Source organism: Antedon mediterranea, chromosome 3 (assembly GCF_964355755.1).
Source record: "Antedon mediterranea chromosome 3, ecAntMedi1.1, whole genome shotgun sequence".
In the NCBI taxonomy this organism is placed as follows: Eukaryota; Metazoa; Echinodermata; class Crinoidea; order Comatulida; family Antedonidae; genus Antedon; species Antedon mediterranea.
Window position 1 is genome coordinate 30292827 of NC_092672.1, and position 18323 is coordinate 30311149.

General features: G+C 36.2%; 1 long non-coding RNA gene across 1 annotated transcript; it reads left to right on the forward strand.

Annotated features, from left to right (window-relative positions):
- The first annotated feature begins 110 nt into the window (after nt 1-110).
- On the forward strand, nt 111-17556 carry LOC140043827 (uncharacterized). The gene is made up of 3 exons (XR_011844414.1): nt 111-212; nt 17275-17408; nt 17529-17556. It is a non-coding gene; the product is annotated as an uncharacterized lncRNA (long non-coding RNA).
- The last annotated feature ends 767 nt before the right edge of the window (nt 17557-18323 follow it).

The window sequence follows — 18323 nt, forward strand, 5'->3', positions numbered from 1 at the left end:
TTTTTATGATACAATCAATAGGAAAAACAAGCACATTGTTGAAAGTGACGTCAAGATTACATAGTTTCCCGCCTATTTTGAAGTGGGCATGCGTAATTGTCGACACGTGTTTTTGTTGTGTGATTGTGGTGTAGGCTGCATAACTCAAGTCTGTCTTGCTGTACTGAAACCAATTGATTGAAATAATGGAATTAAAGCACTTGATATTGCAGGTAAGCTTATCTTCAAACGTTGAAAATGTAAAAGCAATAGTAGCAAGCCTGTAAAAATCACCCAAGCAGCTCGCTAGCCCAGTCTGGACTGATTTTACAGTCTAGGCCTAAACATGCGATGATGATGTTCACAGGCGGTTAGCATGACTGATGAAGACAACGAAGAAGGTGTATTGCCCAGAACACAGACGAGGAGATTGATAAACACGGTGATTTATAATCAAGAGTTGAGGTAAGATGGTCATGTTATCTACTACTGTATAATGTGTAAGCCTCAGTTATATCATAATTTAAATGATGTATAGCCTAGGCAGGCCTACAACTAGGCCTGCCCAGCAGAGGCCTAAACCTAGTTAGGCCTAAAGCTGATTTTCCACTAGGCGAATTTGTTAGCGCGAATCGAAAGCGTTAGCTTATACGCATGCGTATTCATGTTTCCATCTTCCAAATCCCTATCTACGCATACGTATAACCTGACGCATTCGATTCGCTCGAACAAATTCGCCTAGTGGAAAATCGGCTTTAGGAGGTCTTTATAAAATTAAGGTTGGGTTTTCAGTGATAAAACCTGCATGATTTGAGGCAATATTATATCTGTTAACATAATTTACTCTTGGGCCTGATTAACCTGTGGCCAACGTGTTGTGAGATGATATGGGCACATTTTGTTGTTCTTTTCATTTCGTTGTTCTTTTCATTTCATTTTTTTTTTCATTTCTTTATTCGAATTCATAAAATAACACAACATAAAAAATACAAAGAATGAATTCAGGATAACACAAAAAAGTAACCAAAGGTCAAACTTATTTCCATTGTGGCCCTTACGATATGTAGGCTAAACCCGTAAACAGGCCTACCACCACATTCTATAATTCAGTTGTATCAGAAGAACAATGAATGTGATTGGACTCGAGGGAAGGGACTATCATTTCCTATTTGCACGACTGTTGACCGTGCATCTAATATAGAGTGTTCTATCGGCACGGTTGACCGTGTGTTGTTAAGTCCTGTGCCGATAATACAACATAAGGGAGGTCAGTCAACTTTGTCAATAGAAAACAAATAGACTCATGGTTGACCTTTCTAATATATTAAAACATGAATTTTATGAATGTTAGACAGTGCCGACAGCTGCTGCCATAAACAAATATTGACCGTCGGAACAATGCCGATAGAAAGCGTATGTACATGTAATGTATCGTGCCGATATCGGATCAGCAGTTTAGTAGCAAAATTACGACTTTGATCTCATTTCAAAGAAGCAATTAATGTTGTCTAAATCGATACATTTTATTTAGCCACTATCGAAAGATATACAATGGAAAGACACAGATTATATAACAATTCTTCAGATTTATTACAAACATATCTGAACAAATTTACAAAAATATATATACAACAACTTCAGGCAGATCTGGAAAGACTCGGTACGTGGGTTTCCGACTGGAAAATGTCCCTAAAGTCCGAGAAATGCAAAGTCCTGTCTTGCTCTCTTAAGAAAAAACCTATTATTTTCGCTTACTCAGTTCAAGAAGAAGTCCTTGAAAGTGTAAACTCTTACCGGGACCTCGGCATTTTCATCGACCGTAAACTGACATTTATTTCACACGTTGATCATGTTGTCAGAAAGGCCAATAGGCTGCTTGGGCTGATGTGGCGCAATTGCAAACATTTTTCTCCATACACCAAACGTGCGCTTTATCTTTCCCTCGTCCAACCATCTTTTAATTTCTGTTCAATTATTTACAATTCACTCTCTGCTTCTCAAGCCTCCAGAATTGATCGGACCCATAACAAGTTCTTGCGCTTTGTCGGCCCAGCAGCCAACCTGCCTCCTATTGTTTCCCCGACATCTAGGAGAGCAAGACAGGACTTGCACTTCCTGTATAAATGTCTTACTTCTAAGTTTGATTGTGATCTTGTTTCGTTGTTTTATTTTAATGTTCCTGTTCGTAATCTTCGTAGTAAACCCTTTCTTCATGTTAAATTTTCTCGTGTCAATGTTTGTAAAAATGGTATTTTCTGTAGACTCTCGTCATTGTACAATTCTTGTATTTAAAAAAATAATTCTTTAGATATTTTTAACTGTAATATTTCTCAATTTAAATGTATTATTAATGAAATTATTTAAATTTTCTTTTTCATTTGTATATATTTATATTGGCTCATATTTTATAGTTTAGCTTTTATTTTCAACCTGTTATTGGTGTTTTACACTGTTGGTTTGATATAAAGAATAAATGAAAAAAATAAATGAACTGAACGTTTTAACGTGTAATACATGATGCTTTGTGACATACCATATACTTCCATGTACAGTAAACACCAATTTAAACCAATATAAAAATATCACTCAATGCGAATAAAATGTGAAATGCTCAAATGTTGAAACACCTATTATTTACAAAATAGAAATAATGCTGTACACAATTACAAAATAACCACCTACATGTTAGTTTTGTGTTAGTAGGCCCAATGTATTTTTGAAAAACAGTTTGATTACGCCTATTGATAAAAGTTTAAAAGCTAGTACGAATAGTTTTAATTGTAGTTTTTTACCATCGAATTTTTACTAGGCCTTAATGAACAGATTTGATTAATTTACACTACGACGAAACTGGGGTTTATGGAGTTGCTTGAACAGCGACGTAAGTTATTATATAACCACCACCTGTTATTGTTGCATCTGTATTTAAATGTAGTTCGACCTTTGAACTAGTAGCAGTTATAACGTAGGGTAGATTATCAAGTCTTCCACACAATGTTTCAACGTTGTCGCCATCTTTGATCTGAAATAGCAATGATATACATATTAATTACCGATTGAGTTCATACAACATCCATAAATTAATTAAACTAATGTACCATCCAATTAGTAAATTATTGATGACCTGTCTAACATGATTGTGACATAGATATGGCCTAGTATTACCGAATTTGGCATTTGGCTGTCGCAATAAAATTGGTGGAAAACACTCAGATTGGACGGTGCGAATATCTATCGTTTGATTTAGAAGGTGGTCAACAACAGGTTTTGGTTTAGTGCTGTTATAATATATTTGATCACGTGATTGGTTTTAGTTAAGCTTTGACGATATTGATCACATTAATACTAACCTCCAGTTTGTCAAACTTGCAATCTACCTCCTCTTCGAGGTCAAAATTAGTAATAGTAAGTTGAACCAATGAACCAATATTGACGCCATTATCAAGGTCAATTTTGATGGTGCAATGCAGGTCATTAGGGTAGCCAAGTGGATATTCTGGTGAGTAGATTATACCGGATTCTTCGGTATAAGTTGTTCCACAATCTGTAATAGAAATTTACAAACGACTTTAGAGGGTATTTATTATAATATAAATCTATGTTGAATTTTGAAATTCCCAGTTATTTTTATTCCATTTATTCATCGTAAATCGTTGTCGAATGCTAGGCCGAAAAGCTAGACATTTCTAAATGAGATAGTAATGCATTCTTGATGGACATGGATAATAGCGTTAGTAATATATAGAATGTATTGGAGGTGAAACCTTCTTAAATACGGTACTGCTTATATTCCAATATTTGAAAACATTGACCGTATTGTCCAAGCTTAAAGCAAACATAAAATGGGATACTATTTCGTATATGTAAGTAAAATTGAGTACGGCACTACGATATGTCGGTAGAACTAAAGTACATGCCATATGGTTCTGGACAGGCTTCATATCTGCATTCTTGTTCAGTGATTGGTTTGGTTCCGATACAAACGCTGTCCTCCACTATAGACAACGGATCGTTCTTTGTCATTCTGCATTCGACAGTTCTTGTTTGTACACCACCTCCACATGTTACAGAACACTGGTGTTTGAAATAAAAAAAAGATATCTTAATTCAATTGTTTTATGCCAAAGGAGTATTTTGACACGGTACTGTGGGAATTAAATTAATGTTTTGACTTTTTTTGTAGTTTTAGACATTGAGTATACTTATTATATGGTGATACAGATAGGCAATTATATTCATTTGGTGAGTTATATATAGACATTTAGTATATTTAAAAAATACATATATATTTATACTGTACGGCTTTCATATGATCACATATGTTTACAGTGGCTACAATATTTAGTCTGTATGTATATAGCAAATAGCCTATAGGTTCTTGGGTATATTGTATGTCTATAATATAGTACAGGTATATAGTATTTCTATAATATATTGTATAGTATATCTATAATATTATTGTTACTTACCAAACCCCATTCTGTGGCGTAATACGTTCCAGGACAAGGGAGATCATTGCACACTCTTAAATCTGTTGGCCGTTCGATACCTGCACAAAACGTTTCGTCAACATAACTGATATTGTCATTGGCATCGGTATACTGGGTACAAAAAACACTTCGAAACTGTGTTCCTCCCTCGCAACTGACACTACATTCGCTCCATACGGTATTATCATATCTATATTGATATCTGTTAGTGAAGAAAATACAAATGTTTTAAACATATAATTATAGGCCTACAGTTTCATCTTTGATGAACAGTTATTGTAGGTCTATTTGCAACGAGTTTGTAAGCAGAATATTACATGGCCCTTTCAAAAATAATGGTTTGCTAAAATATTCGATGGCTGATGAATGACAAGGGAGCTGACCATCACAAGCGACAGTCGCTAGTCATTGGCCAACTCGCATGCGTTGCGCTTACGTCCTAGCGGGAACCAAGCTTTAGTTTATTTTCATTTAGGCCTATCATTTATTACACAAATTTGCTGTAACTTACACTATACATGCATCGAGGTTACATATCTGCAAAGTGTCTGGTTTAGTATCAGGATTACAATATACATCATCGATAATACGACTAGAATCAGAGCTGTCTGTACAAGATACAACGCGGGTTTGAGTTCCATTTCCACACGTTACCGAACACTGTAATAAAATAAAAGACAGTTTCATATCTAAACATCATATTTACCAGTACAGTACTGCATCAATTGCTATACTTTCGTTCGCCCGGATGTGTGTTATAGCTTTAAAATGGAATTATGACTGAGAACTTTAAAAATGGAAGCTTACCACCCAATCTTCAGCAACCCAGTTACCCTGACAAACAACTGGATCTGGTGTACAATTCTCTTCATCAGCTGGCTTATCGACGCCCGCATAATTACATACACTGTCTACCTCATTGACTGCTAGACTGCCATCTTCAGGAATCCCGACGCAGAAGACATTTCTTGAACGTAACATGGTGCTGCAGTCACACTCGCTCCAACCAGTGAGGAAAAAGTCGTACCTACAAATGAAAATACATAACAGTAAGCACGACTGAAATACTTGGGAAAACATAGAATCGGCTTCATGACACTTTTTAGGTTTATAGTACAATTGTTGACGTAGGCCTACATGTCCAATTGAGTACAGTGACTCAAGGACTCAATTAAATCAAAACAACTTACGTCAAACAAGTCTTAAGCTCACACGTTTCGGTAGTATCTGGTAAAGTTCCAGGGCAAAGGTCAATATTAACTACTACTTCTGTAGATTGATCGACGCATTCAACTTTACGAACTCTTAAACCAGATCCACATGTCACTGAGCACTATATAAAAGTAAAGAATAAAGATGATTAGGAAGTTTATTCACAATATTATCAAACACTGTTAATTGACAGATTGAAGTTAATATAACAACATAAAATTAATGTTATTTTACCTCTCCGAATTCACCCACTGAGAAAGCATAAAAAGGACAACTGCTAACTAGACCAGTAATATAACAGTTCTCTTCTGTGATTTGTTTTACTTCTCCTTGTGCAATACATTCAGTCTCATCTACTTCAATTTGTGTGCCCATAACACAAATGGCATCTCTGGTTCTGACAGAGTTTGGTCCACATGTCTCGGAACACTGTAAATGGTAATTGATCGGTTTTGGTAAATATGTGATTGTGTACAGATGCCTACTTTAAAGAGACATCAAATCCAATTGAAGGAATTACTGCCAGTTTGTGGAAGACATACACATAGGCAGGAGGATACTCGAGTGTATTTTTCAACTGATATTTGGTTGGTAAAATTCTATTATCAGAGAGTAAAAACAGAGAGTATCTGCAACTTTGCGTCCATATGAGGTTAGACATTGATTGGATTTCTTTTTGAACGTGACTAGTCTGTACTAGAAAGACATTGGTAATGCTGTTTGGCAAAATGGGATAACAAATTAGTCAGTATCGGTTATTATTATAAATCGCATTGGAATCAACTTACCGATGACCAACCAGTGTAAAAGTAGAAGTATCCAGGACACGTTATTGGTACATCTGAACATGTTTCAATGCTGGCGGGCATGGGGCCACAGTTGCTGAAGTCGGCAGGGTTCCCAGTCTGTGTCTCAACACATTCTACAGAACGCGTTCTTTGCACATTAGGTCCGCAACTGGCAGAGCACTATATTAAGAATAGAGCAGATGTTATTGTTTTGTAAAAACGTTGGAGAAATAGTAGTAGTAGTAGTTAGTAGTGGTGGTGGTAGTAGTAACATCACGAAGATGCATATGTTTCGCACAATGGTCCAACCTTGATTAACACTTCAACATATAAAATGATCTCTCTTGGATTAGGTGAAGAATGTCTTTATGTCAAATGTGTTGATGCTTAGATGTATTTAAAATATATGTATAAGTAAGATTGAAAAACATAAACACTTACAGCAGACCATGCTCCTGTAATGTATTCATGCAGGATTGGACAGTCTGGATATCCACATGATTCTACGGTTTGTGGCTGAGTTCCTGTACACAGTGTAATATCCACGAATGTTCCTGTGCCAACGATTTGACAGAATAACTCTCTTTGACGGAAAGCATCAGTTCCACACGTTTCTGAACACTATGATAAATATATTAAACCATGATTAATACAATTGCGTATACGACAGGATATAATCTAGTGCAGTGCAAGACTATATAAACCTCTGTGATTTTAATAACAATGATAAACACTTACAGATCCGTATTCTCCAGTTACGTATTCGTATTTTAATAGACAGTCCTCGAGAACACATGTCTCTAGTGTGCTTGGTTGTTCTAAACCGTCGCAATATGACGCGTCAACGGGGAAGCTAGTTGTAGACACCAGATAACATGTTAGTGTTCCTGTTCTTGTTCCCGCGCCACATGTTACTGAACACTATGAATGTAAAGGGTATTTGTATTAGTTTTATTACTGTAACACAAACTTTCTAAAATTATAACAACTTTAGCAATTTACCATTTCCTTATAATACACGATTTTAGTCCAGATAAAATATTGTAACAATGTTTGTGCAAAACGTACCTCTGACCAATCGGTGACCTGAAATTCAAATTGAAGTTCATTAGGACAGACTGAAATCGAACAGGTCTGAGTTGTAGAAATGGGTGTCAATGCTGAGCAAAATACGTCATCAACTACTATTCCAGATAATGCATCTTGACACGTGACTATACGTGTTTGGGTTCCGACATCGCAGGTTGTAGAGCACTGGAGAGAGAACAAAACATGATTATTATGGAAAATAGATTATTCTAAAAATCATGATGTAATAATTTCAAATCATTAGTGTAAATAGCAAACGAAAGTAAACTTACCGTAGACCATTCACTAGCAACGTATTCATTCAGGGTTGGACAGTCTGGATATCCACACAATTCTACGCTCTCTGGCCGAGTTCCTGTACACAGTGTAAGGTCGACAAATGTTCCTGTTCCAATAATTTGACAAAATAACGCTCTTTCGCGGTAAGCATCAGTTCCACAGGTTGCTGAACACTACAAGTAATACAATAATTCATTAATGTGTATACAATATTAGATTACCATTTTGTTTGCACTGTTATTGCCATAGACTCCCTATGCCTTTGTAGAATGTAATTCAGTTTTTGTAAAGTTACATGATAAATGCTGCAAAACTTACAGATCCGTATTGTCCAGTTACGTATTCGTATTCTGTTGGACATTCGCCAAGAACACAGGCCTCTACTGTAGTTGGTTGTTGTAATCCTGTACAATACGACGCATCGACAGGGAAGGAACTGGTAGACACGAGGTAGTAACATTGTAATGTACCTGTTCTGATTCCTGAACCACAAGTCACTGAGCACTATTGGAGTGAACATGATAAGAGTTAGCATTTTGTAGGAAATTCTACTGAAGAAAGTTTCTACTGAAGCTACTACTGCATACTTCTAATAAATGGCATACATGTTTTTTGAAACAGTAATTTCTGACACAATGATGAACATTTTACCTCAGACCAATCAATTACTTGGTATTCAAAAACAAGGCAGCTGGAAAATGTACATGTCTGAGTTTCCAAGGGAGGTGTCAAACCTGAGCAAAACCCACCATCAACGACTGCCCTGGATAGTGCTTCTTGACATGTGACAGTTCGTGTTTGGATGCCATTTCCACACGTTACAGAACACTAAAAATGATAATAATATACATGATTAATCTATTTTGAATGACGTCAAGTTTATCTGTAGTAATTGGAAACATATTACTACAGGTATCTAAAATGTCAACAGAAATCACTCGGTTAAAGGCACCATTTAAAGATGACGATTGCGGCAGAAACAGCGGAAGACAAAGCAACAGAATATAAGTAACATCGAAATGAACTTACTGCAGACCATTCACCAGCAACATATTCATACACTGGACAGTCTGGATATCCACACAATTCCACCGTCTGTGGTGGAGTTCCTGTACAAAGTGTAAGGTCGACAACGGTTTGATTTCCAATGATTTGACAGGATAACTCTCTTCCACGGAAAGCATCACTTCCACACGTTGCTGAACACTACAGTATAAGAAATATAATATAACCTAATTATGTGTTCTTTGAAGAAAATTTTCTTCAAAAAAGTATTTAATACTGTGGTATTTAATACTGTAGTAGTAGTAGTTAACAATACTGCAAACACTTACGGATCCGTATTGTCCAGTTACGTATTCATATTCTTCTACTGGACACTCTCCAAGAACGCAGGCCTCTACTGTACTTGGTTGTTGCAGTCCTGCACAATATGATCCATCAACTGGGAAATCAATGGTACCTGACAGGTAGTAACACTGTAATGTACCAGTTCTGATTCCTGAGCCACAAGTTACTGAGCACTACAAATGGAAGTGAAAATTAGTTTACAATCTAGTAAAGTGTTTGTAACTATTGCAATTAAAAGTACAGCACAAATAACTGTCATCAAGTTTGTGAAACAATAGCAGATACATTACCTCTGACCAATCAATTACTCGATATTCAAACACTGGGCAGCTGGAAAGTGAACATGTCTGGGTTGTGGAGAGAGTTGTTAATCCTGAACATAATTGGTTATCAACAGTTAGACCAGTTAATACTTCTTGACATGTCACTGGTCGTGTTTGGACGCCATTTCCACAGGTCACAGAACACTACAAAGAAAAACAGATAGTAATATAAACTAGATCTACTAAAATGAGGGTGTGTGCTTATGTAGCCTGTCCATATCAGACATGTCAAATGACTTTTAGAGAAAAAGATTTTAATGTCAACGTTGTCTTTGATTAGAATAAAAAAGGAAAAGGAATTACCGTAGACCATTCTCCCTCGACATATGTATACAGGATAGGACAGTCTGGATATCCACATGATTCTACGGTTTGTGGCTGAGCTCCTGAACACAGTGTAAGGTCGACAAACGTTTCTGTTCCAACGATTTGACAGAACAACTCTCTTTGACGGAAAGCATCACTTCCACATGTTACTGAACACTGTAAGAAATATAATACTAACCTCGATTATGTGTTCTTTAAACAAAATATTGATGCAACGCTATTGTTCATAAACGCAACGTTTTATTTGAAGTTTAAAAACAATTACTGTAAGCACTTACAGGTCCGTATTGTCCAGTTACGTATTCGTATTCTATTGAACATTCGCCAAGAACACAGGCCTCTACTGTACTTGGTTGTTGCAATTCAGTACAATATGACGCATCTATGGGGAAGCTAAGAGTATCCGACAGGTAGTAACATTGTAATGTGCCTGTTCTGATTCCTGAGCCACAAGTTACTGAACACTATGAAAGTGAAAATATTTATGAGTTAGTCAACTGTGTGCTGAAGCTTCTTTTGAATTAACGTTTAAGTATAAACTGTGTTTATTATTAAAACATTCTTGCTTTTGCAATGAAAATACAAACTCATGTCACGTGTTTCAACACAAATAGTTTTCAGTACTTTCTAAAAATGATCTAAAAACTTTACCTCTGTCCAATCAATTACTTGATATTCAAACACAGGGCAGCTGGAGAGTGAACATGTCTGAGTTGTGGAGGGAGTTGTCAATCCTGAACACAATTGGTTGTCAACGGCTATTCCTGTTAATACTTCTTGACACGTGAATGAGCGTGTTTGGATTCCATCACCACAGGTTACAGAACACTAGAAAAAGAGCAAGAATTGCAAATAAATTGTACATATAATGATACTGTCGAACTATGCTGGAGTTTCGTTTGAATTAAAGTTGATTAACTACAGAATATGTAGTTAGCATAGCATCGCTGTTTTGATTAGATGATGTTATGTGTGCAAATGATATTCATTTCATTTACCGATCCATATTCTCCGGTAACGTATTCGTATTCAACAGCTGGACAAGTCTCAAGATTACAAGTTTCAACAGTGTTTGGTTGCTGCAATCCTTCGCAATACGATTCGTCAACAGAGAAACTATTGGTAGCCACTATGTAACACTCTACTGTTGCTACTCTTCTTCCTGCACCGCAGCTTACTGAACACTATGGTGATATAAAAACAGAATAATTAATTTATGCTAAAAGTTTGTTGGAAAGAAAAAGAAAAGAATTTTCTAATACGATTAGTTTTGCCATAAAGTGTCAGTGAAATATGTTAGCGCTTACCTCTGACCAATCAGTGACTCGATATTCGAAAACAAGACACTCTGAAAGTGAACACGTCTGAGTTGTTGGGAGAGATGTCAATTCTGAACACAACCCATCATCAACTTCTACTCCAGATACTACTTCCCGACACGTGACTATGCGTGTTTGTGTACCACCACCACAACTTACAGAACACTAAAAAGAAACAATAGATGTTGTTATAAATTTATTGGAACGATAATCCGTCTTTGTGCACGAATGTAGCAAAACAAATGTATTTTAAGAAAGGCATTTTAAGTTAAGGCAGGTTCCTTTTTATAGTTCAAACTTTATTCAGAATTGAATAAATTCAAGACAGAGAAACCACATACATAAGACAGATAAGAAAATGAAGTTACCGTAGACCATTCACCCGCAATGTATTCGTACACGATCGGAACTGGACAGTCTGGATATCCACATGATTCTACCCTTTGTGGCTGAGTTCCTGTACACAGTGTAAGGTCGACAATTGTTCCTGTTCCAGCGATTTGACAGAATAACTCTCTTTCACGGTAAGCATCAGTTCCACACGTTGCTGAACACTATAAGAAATAGTATAATCGACTTAGTATAATATATTCTTTGATGAAAACATGGCAGTGTCATTGTTTATAAACTCATATTGCAATGGGAATATATCCTTTCTATGTTACGTTGATAAGAAGTAAATACTTACAGATCCATATTGGCCAGTTACGTATTCGTATTCTACTGGACATTCCCCAAGGTCACAAGTCTCTACTGTATCTGGTTGTGGCAGTCCAATACAATATGATTCAACAACAGGGAACATATTAGAATCTGACACATAATAACACTGCAAGCTACCAGTTCTGTTTCCTGAACCACAAGTCACTGAGCACTATGGAAGTAAACATTACAATGATTTGGTCAATACTGTGTACTTAATCGCTCGGTGTAATATCTTACGAAGACATACACCACTTTATTTAAGCTTGGTTCCCACTAGAACGTAACGCAAGGACGTAAACGCAACGTAAGCGTTTTAACCAATGACAAGCGAAGTTATAGACAGTTAGCAATCACAAGCGAATAAGCCATTGCTTGTGATTGGTCAATTCATTTGCGTTGCGTTACGTCCTTGTGTTGCGTCGCTAGTGGGAACCACGCTTTATGTACAATCGTGTTCGGTAGGTAAATATCTTTAAAATATAGAAACCTTACCTCTGACCAATCAATTGTTTGATATTCAAAAACAAGGCAGCTAGAGAGTGAACATGTCTGAACTGTCGAAGGAGTTGTCAATCCTGAACACAATTGGTCATCAACAGTTACACCAGATAATACTTCTTGACACATGAATGAGCGTGTTTGGATGCCATCACCGCACGTTACAGAACACTGAAGAGAGAAAAAAGGAATTACAAATACATTCGGACTGAGGAATTGTTCAATATTTAATTCATTTCAAAAATAAGTGTTGCTCTTGAAGTGTGAGGTTGTTGCAACCATATATAGTTATATGATTCTTTTTACGTTGATATGAAGCAAAATATTTACCGTAGACCATTCACCAGTAATGTATTCATACAGGATTGGACAGTCTGGATATCCACATGATTCGACCGTTTGTGGCCGAGTTCCTGAACACAGTGTAATTTCCACAATTGTTCCTGTTCCAACGATTAGACAGAATAACTCTCTTTCCCGGTAAGCACCAGTTCCACACGTTTCTGAACACTTTAATAAATTATGATTTAAATATTATGAAAGACTGATATGCACTTGAGATTTAATATACAACACTTTTTTTAATTGAACATCATTTTATATTATATATGTTTGAAAATAATATTCATTTCATTTACCGATCCATATTCTCCGGTTACGTATTCGTATTCAACAACTGGACAAGTCCCAAGATTACATGACTCAACAGTGGTTGGTTGCTGCAATCCTTCACAATACGATTCGTCAACAGGGAAACTGTTGGTAGCCACTATGTAACACTCTACTAATGTTGCTACTCTGCTTCCTGCACCGCAACTTACTGAACACTGCGATTGTATAGAAATAGAATAATTACTTTTTACTACAAATTTGTTGGAAAGAAAAAAGGAACGGAATTTTATATTAAGATAATAAGAATAAATTTTACTTAAAGTGTAAGAGTGAAATTTGTGGAGGCTTACCTCTGACCAATCAGTGACTCGGTATTCGAAAACAAGACACCCTGAAAGTGAACATGTCTGAGTTGTTGAAGGAGCTGTCAATCCTGAACAAAACCCTTCATCAACTGCTACCCCGGATAACACACCGGATACTACTTCCTGACACGTGACTATGCGTGTTTGAGTACCATTGCCACAAGTTACGGGACACTAACAAGAAAAGGAAATACATTATTGACCGACTTAGTTACAGTACAGATAATTAGATGTCTGTTATCTTTTGGTATTTGGGTACTAACTTGAGAAAAAAACCAAGAAACTTACTGAAGACCATTCACTAGCAACATATTCATACACTGGGCAGTCTGGATATCCACACAATTCTGTACTCGCTGGTGCAGTTCCTGAACACAAGCCACTATCAACATTGGTTTCTGTGCCAACAACTCTGCAAATAACATCTCTTTCTCGATACGCTTCAGTTCCACAAGTTTCTGAACACTATAAGATCAGTATTGTATTAAATGACTATTGATAGTTAACTCCGCCTAGGACGTTATTTGTGGTTTTAAAATTACCTGTTATGTATTGACCATGATTTACCAAAAAGTAACACGCAGCATACTGTAGTACTGTAGTTTCAAATGCCTTTTTAAATGAATGTCACGTGTTCAAATTTTGTTTGTGCAAATACTTTAATTGTTTTCTTTGGCAGAAGATGACAAATGTAGCAGAATATGGAACATTTTTTTTATTGTGGTAAGCATTTTAGTCGCGTGCTACGCGACTCTACAACTCACTATGCCCGTCGGTTGGTCGGTCGGTAAACACTAACTTGAGCACGCGACTGCAGCCATGTATATGGCCTTGTTTAAATGAATTAAGAAATTATACATGATAATGTAAATGTACTTACATCACTCCATTCTCCGATGAAAAAGAAATATTCCAAAGGACACTCGATGATCTGGCACGCCTGGGTTGATTCAATCACTCCCAGTCCACTCTCAAAACAAGTATTCAAGCTAACCTCTATGAAGGTCTCTAAGTTACGGCATTGAACCATTCTTTCTTGACTTCCAACTCCGCATGTGGCTGAACACTGAAAATGATTGAGTTGAATATGATATTAAGTCTAGTCTCTACATTTTCAAAGTATGGTAATTTTTCTGGCAGCTACCACCATTGATTTACTTTTGATAGTAATTTAATGTAATAGATTGTCATTATTACTTACTGTAGACCACCCGCTAACAAAATAGTCGTACAAGAGAGGACAGTCTGGATATGCACATGATTCCATTGTCTGTGGCGGAGTTCCTGAACACAATCCTATGTCCACATTGGTATCTGTGCCAACGATTTGACAGAATAGCTCTCTTTGACGGACAGCATCAAATCCACACGTTGCTGAACACTGGAAACAGAAAGTGAACATAGTGATAATGTACATACACTCTCCAAAATACTAATTAGTTATTACTTTATATTGTTATTTAATTATTATTTATATATTGCTCTATGAAAAAGGTGACTTTGAAAAAGAGAAAGCCGCCGTAGATATTTGTCACCATTAGGCCCACGTAAACTAGATTTGTATACCCACACTGCTCCATTCTGAAACAAGATACTGGTATTCTGCGCAAGAACTGGCGATACATGCCTGGATACTGGAAACCTCACCGAGGCCATAGTTAATACAAAACAAGACGTCGACAGATGCCAGAGTACTGTCGTCTTGGCATGTTACTGATCTTGCTTGTGTATTGGTATCACAAGAACACTGCAACAAATTCGTGGATATTAAAATTAAAAGTAGGTAGAAAACCACCTGCATATTATGCAGATCATGCTGTCCCTATACTGTGTAAAGTGTAATGACCTCCTCTATTTACTATTCTACTACAAAGTGTTTTCACTTCACAAAAAGTAGAAACTATTCAAAAATACTTATGTTATTAAAGTGAACGAATCAGTTCGTTAAGCTTGGTTTACACAAGACGTAAGGACAAATCACAAGCGTGAATTATTCGAACTGTCGCTTGTCATCGGTCAACTCGCTTGCGTTGCGTCTACGTGTTAGTGGAACCAAACTTTAAAAAAGTTATCGAGAAGATTGAAATACTAATACGCGCATGCTCATAACTTGTTCATTTGATTCTCGCGAATAGTTAATCTAACCGTCTGACATATTGCTTTACCTGAATATATATATATATATATATACTTACTTCACCCCAACTTCCAATCAAGTATGAATAAGAGACTACACACTCCGGGAATGAGCATTCTTGAGTTGTGGATACCACCCCGAGTCCATTTTCAGCGCATGTATTGACATCAACAAACGTATTAGTATTTATGTCAAGGCATTCAACAGTTCTGTTTTTATATCCTGAACCACACGTGACCGGGCACTGAAATGAAAATTAATTTATTAATCAGAACTAAATTAAAATTTACTAATTTTTGAAACATTTATTTGTAGTTAAATGTGTTGTAGATTGTGTTTTCTAACGGATATTACAGTTGTCAGTCTGTGACATCTAGACAATGCAATGGAACAATTATTGTGTGTAGGAATTGCATACATTGACATTTTGTCACACATGGCGTGTCATACCGCTAGAAGCGACACTCAAATAAAATCAAAACGCATTCTATTTGCGCTATAATGAAAAGAAACAAGCATTAGTGCCTAAGATACTTCCAAGATTAAAAAAATGGGTACATGGTCCACATACAATGGAAATGCATTGTTCTTGACATAATTTTAATTTTGTCAAAACTACAAAAAAATACATCAAATTGAAAAAACGCTAGGCATATATGCCAATTGTTAAGATACTAATGAATACAAAGAACGACGCACAGTAATAAAATGAAACTTTATAGGCAATTATACTGTTTAAAAGTGGTTGATAAGACACGGCAAGTGAGCTGTGTGTAAGGTCTGCACCAAGTGGGTTTTACCTCTTGATTATAATAATAATAATAATAAACAGTATTTATATAGCGCCTAATGGATCACTGACCCCTCTAGGTGCTTTACATTAGACCTTAACTAATGGTAATAAACTATCCCCCGCCGGACACCATTCCAGTATTTCTTAGTCGAGGTTTCGGGGATTATTTATATTTAAATTGATATTTTGTTTACTTTGAAATGATAAGAAATAAATGTTATGATGATGATGATGATGATGATCTTCCTTAGATTAAATTAAAGTTATTAGTTATTATTCTTTATTTTGGTCCAATATATAAAAACATACATCAGAAATTCCTCTTATATACACTGCAGAGATAGTAACAAATATACATACAAAATACAAATCAATATAAATTCACATATAAAATATCAAAAATATAAAATATCCGTGATGCCCCTGATAATATCTGCTATGTCTGTACCATACTATTCCACTTACCGCACTGAACTCGCTGACATCATATTCATAGGCTCCGCCTGGACAGCTAACGGATTCACATTGTTCACTGGTGTAGAAGCCTTCCAAACTAAGTCCCTCACAGAATGAATAATCCACGACAGTGCCACTCTGCGTCTCTTGACAGTAGACTACGCGAGTACGAGTTGCATCTCCACATGTTCTTGAACACTTTAAGATAAAATCATGAATATGAAAGTTTTGTGTTTTATGACGCGCAAAAAATGTCATGGTAATACTTATTGCATAATATTATTTAAGATCGTTACATTTTAGTAAACATGCCCATATTCTAGTTGCGTAAATCCAGAGATGATATATTCTTGGAATGTGATTGTCCAATCACTGTCTTTTTAGTTGAGTATGAAAGCCTGGCTGACTCCGCCTTCCTGAACAGAATAGTCAAAACAGTTTTTCCTCCGGCCCATTCAACTCATAACCATCATTAATTGTACCCTAATAGTATATTCAAGTTATCAATAATTATCACTTACTTCTGACCAATCAGTTGTTCCAAATTCATAGGTAATCACAGCGCATGCTGGAACATTACATAGTTCTTCGGTGATGGCATTGACAAATGACGGCGATGAGGCACACAGTACAATATCAACAGTTTCCAAAGTGTCTGCATTTCGGCAGGAGACTTCTCTTGTACGGTAAGATAACCCACATGTTTCACTGCACTATATAATGGAGACCAACAATAACTTATGTTAATAGTATAAACATATTCTTTGCATTGGTGCATTAATCAGAGAAATCTGTCTTTTTAATAGGAATTGGTCGATGATTTTACGGAGAAATATACAATAAACTCATAGTTCTGTGCGATAGATTCTGATGTAAATTTGTATTACAGTAGGGCTCCTATTAAGGTAAGAACAACAAAGGTTAAAAGTATAACTTTCAGATTACTTATTATATTTAATCACATACTAGGCCTATATACAGGATTGTAATCTTCTCATGCACTGACAATGCACAATCTTACATTCGCGAGTAAAGTAACATAGAAATTAGATATTCTTCCGGGGAAAGATTTGCATTTATCGATAGATTGAAACCATGGAGTATTGAAACTGTGCTTAAAAGTTACCGTAAACCTCCGTGTTTCAGTAATAGTTGGAAATAAATAAATGAATTAAACTTACATCTCCAAACTCTGTAAGATAATATTCATAAGTAGATATTTCAACAGGACAGCTTGGAAGCCCTGTGCAAACTTCTTGTGAGCTTTCAACTGATAGACCAGAACAAAGGTCATCGGACACGAGACGATCCGTTTCAACTTCTCGACATTCCACATCACGTGATCTGAACGAACTGCCACAAGTAGCCGAGCACTAAAATATATAAAACGCAACTATGTTATGTAATGTTAATGGTGTTTTTAGACCTAGCTCTGTATCGTTTGGCTCTAAGTCGTAGGCGTACTAACTGGCACTGCAGTTACATTTGGAGTTAATTAACATCTGCTAACAAATTGTATCCGCTTACAAATGTTGTATTAAGGGTGTTTTTACGAACCAAAGTTAGCGTAACTTTGCACATGATGAAAATGATGAATACCT